Below are 4,180 nucleotides of genomic sequence, written 5' to 3'. Positions count from 1 at the left end.
TACGCCCGATTCTTGCTCTGTAAATAACGCGGCCGCCCCGCCGCCTGACCCCACCTCGGTCCGCCCCTCGCCCCGCCCATAGCCATTGTCGTAGGCGGGGCCGAGGTGGCGCTCAAACTAGCGGAGCTTGGCGAGCGAAGGGTGGGGAAGCTGACCCTGGAAAAAGGACCGTTCTTACTCGCTTTCTTCTGGGTTTTTAGGGTCGTGCAAATGGGCAGCAACGTTTAGTTCAAGGAACGGCTCGCGTTGTGGGAAATGCACGCTCTGTCCTTTTTTTGGTTTGCTTTGTTTTTAACTTGGGGGGGGGGGGTTCAGAATCGCCCTGCGTGCCAAGTTTTGTGCCAGGAATGCCTGCTTCCGACGAAATAAAGCTCGCGGATAGGTTTTTATGGCCTAGAAACCCATAAAATGAAACGAGGGATTACAAGGCAGGTAGGGCTATGTGGCCAAAAGGGGAGAGGGAGGTGGGATGAAGAAGAGGTTTGGCGGGGAGCAGCTCCCTTGGGAAGTTCCACCGGTGCCTTCCCTTCCCTGGAAAGGCGACAGGAGCTTCCCCTCCGTGCGTCCTTCGCTTAGGATCAATAAAGCCTCGTCAGACGGACGGTTTGACCAGCAGGAGCCTGACCACTCCTTCGGATATAGCTGCTCCGGGAGTAGCCGGCAGAAGACAGTTACTGAAAATTAGCAAATGCAAAAGCAGCAGGCGCCAGCAGGGCGACGCAGACAGAGACTGACACTCAATTATACCCCCAACAGCCCCAGCAAACACGCAGCCTGGGCCTGATCAATATCAGCCCCAAAGCGATCTTCTTACTGAGTTGCTAATTCATTTATTAGAGAACTCTCATGAAACAGGCAGGCGGGAATTTCGGTCTTTCTTCGTGCAATTGTTCCCCTCATTATTCTGGCAATGTTGCATTGTCCACCCCTAATTGTGTATAGGCAAGCAAATGTACGCAAGCACGTATAATTCTGATTTAAAAAAAAAACATGAAACAAAATTCTATATGTCTTTGATAAGGGAGAGTGAGACCCCCTCACTTCATTGCGCTTGCCATTTTTTTTATCTTTAGGCTTTATTGATTTAATTGCAATTTCTTTGATTATTGCGAATTGGGCAGAATCATTTGGTCAGCATACAAATTTAAATGATTATTATTACGTCTATTGCAATTCTCAGATTTCCCTGAGTTTTACTCCAGAAATGTATTTAACCGAGTCTTGGGAATCTCGTTGGGATACTATGTGATAGTTATATTTTTATTTCTTAAATGTATATGCTGCCATCTTGCTATCAAAGTAATAGCATGGCTTACAAGACAATAAAAACAAAAATATACCAACATTAAAACATTAAAATTAGTAGGCATTGGATCAAACTAGGAGCTGGTACACGAGAAGTATGGCGATGAGATCTCCTCATTTCATCAAAACAAGACCCTTCTCATTACAATTACAATGATGGAAGGATCAGTGAACAGATTAATAGAGCATGTAGCTATGTATGTGCTTCCCAGTCAGTTTTTGACTCTTGGCGATTGCCTGGACGAGCCCCTGCAGTTTTCTTGGCAAGTGATTAGCCATTGCCTCCTTCCTTAAAATTGGGAGAAAGTGACTGGCCCATGTTCAGACAGCTGTCTTCGTATTCAGGAAACATGGTTCTTGTTGTCTAACCTAGTGTCTTAACCATTATACCAGATCGGCTTTTTCATGATACACAAAAGGGAAACGGGTGCTTGGATAGCATGACTGTGACCACCATCTTGATTTTAAATCTGTGTGGAGGCACCTGCCATTCATCCCTTCCCTGCAACCCTCTTATATTCAAAGAGACAGAAGTCCAAAGTATTTTTATTTATTTATGCAATTTATCTGAATGTAGGATGGACTTTAGGTGGCTGACAGATATTGGTATTGCATCGAACATTGCCATAGATGCTTTGGAATATAAGCATTTTTGGGGTGCTTCAAACAAGTTTCTGATGCCCCCATTCCCATCTTCTCCTTGATTTCTGATATAATACAGTCAAAAGGAAACCAGAACTTCATATGCAAATATTCACTGAGTTAGTGCAATAAAATCTTTGAAAGAGGCTTCTTCAACTTTTTTTTAAAACAACATCTAAGCTGAGATTACAATTGTCTATAAAGCTGTGTTGAACAGATTTTAATGCCTACAATGAATCTTATAATCAGTTTCAGGATAAAAGGAAATAAATGTGACATGTCACTGGTACAAGATGGATTTTCTCTCCACAATATGGACACCCACCAGATAACCAAAAAGACTTTTTTATAAGAAAATTTTACATTTTTCAGGTTATATTACATTTCACATACATTTTGTCACTTGGGCTCATTTCAATGTTCTGTCAGCTAATCTAGAAGAAAGATACAGGAGATTCCCTTAATGGACCATTGATGTCTCTGTAATGGTGGCCAAGAATAATTATTTAACTCGTTGCCATCCATTATGCATCTTAGAGAGACATTTATTGTACACTGATGCATCTATTACTATTCATTATTATTGTTACCATTCATTATTTCTGGGCAATGACTCTTCCATAGGTTATAATGAAGCCCAAGTACGCGAGCAAGCAGTAAGTTGACTAGAAATATTTAATATTTTTGTTTTTAATCTTATTCCCAGATACCTGAATTGGCTGTTCAAAGCCTTTTTAAGCAATATATATTAATTGCTTTAATTTGATTAGGTATTATGATAGGGCTCAGATTAGGAAACAAGTTAGTTTAATTCCCTTTATTAATTTTGCACATGCCTTTTGATGTCATCACTCAATATTTAAGAATATTGACATTCAATCCATGAGAATATCCCTCAAATCTCTCTTTCTTTGAAATAATTTCTTCAATGAATTCTTTTTCATCAATTGTTTTTTAACCTGGCATTAAATCTGATCCATACCCAGAGAAGATCTTGCTGGGGAAATCTGTGCAGAATAGAATTGACAGCACCTGGCCTCTAATCACATGCCACGTTATTACAGCCCATGTTATTGCAGCCCATTCATACTCCCCTTTAAAAATAGAAATCCCTTACAATCTGTCTTGCTTCTACCTGAGGAACAGGTAGAAGATGAAAGAGTAGACCATTTTATCAACCTTTCTTGAAATCAATTTAGCACTAGGAGACCACAAGTGAAAACTGGAAATCGGCCATGGGACTTCCACTTACTGAAATTTTGAGTCTACAATATTCTCTTGTACTAGAAGTTCATACCAGCTTCAAAGGGAAAATGAGTATCTGTCATTGAAAGAGGTATTACATTCCTGGCATTGCGGATAGGGTCTTTCCTTTGTTTTAACCTTGCTGTACATTGTATTGCAACATCACACTCAGATTGTATCAACTATTGTATCTAGTTGATTCAAATTAGATTTTGAAAACCATCGAGTCAACAAATGATATCCCTTCCACTCTCTGTCCTGAAATTACATTTCTGTATATTAGACTTAGCATAGATCAGTGGTTCTCAACCTGTGGGTCGGGACCCCATTTGGGGTCGATCGACCATTTCACGGGGGTTGCCAAGCAAGGCTGTCCGCCATTTTTTTTCCCTTTTCCGGCGGGTGCCTTACCTCCCTTGGGCTGGGCCAGCTGGTGGTCGGCCTGCTCCGTCTCTGCCGCTTGCCAGCTACGCCTCGGCCGGCACAGGGGGTGGAACCATGCATGTGCGGCGCTCCCGGGCAGAAAAAGTTCTCGACTTACGACCGGTTGGGTAGTCCTCAACTTACGACCGGTTTAGTCCTCGACTTACGACCGGTTTAGTCCTCGACTTACGACCGGTTGGGGTCGCGGCATTAAAAAGGTTGAGAACCACTGGCATAGATGAACAGTTGATAGATAAGAAAAAGCATTTCCATACCATTCTTTCTAATCCTTGTTAGCCAAACCAGTTTAAAACAATTATCTCCTATAGAGTCTCCCCAGTTGATGGATTCCAACTAGGTCCAATTAAGCAATGCCATCTCTCAGGAGCCCTGAAGCACACACACACACACACACACACACACACCCGCCTCCCCTCCAGAACTGTGAAGACCTGACTTTTCATCCAGGCCTTTGCTGAGGGAAAGTAAGATCTCCTTTCATTCTATCTTGTTTTATTTTTCCCCTCTTTTATCGGTTTATTGTAATTTCTTTGTTTTGAGTTTC

The sequence above is a fragment of the Protobothrops mucrosquamatus genome, unplaced genomic scaffold (genome assembly GCF_001527695.2).
Source record: "Protobothrops mucrosquamatus isolate PMUCROS unplaced genomic scaffold, P.Mucros_1.0 scaffold13, whole genome shotgun sequence".
Classification (NCBI taxonomy): domain Eukaryota; kingdom Metazoa; phylum Chordata; class Lepidosauria; order Squamata; family Viperidae; genus Protobothrops; species Protobothrops mucrosquamatus.
This window is presented reverse-complemented; position numbering follows the sequence as displayed.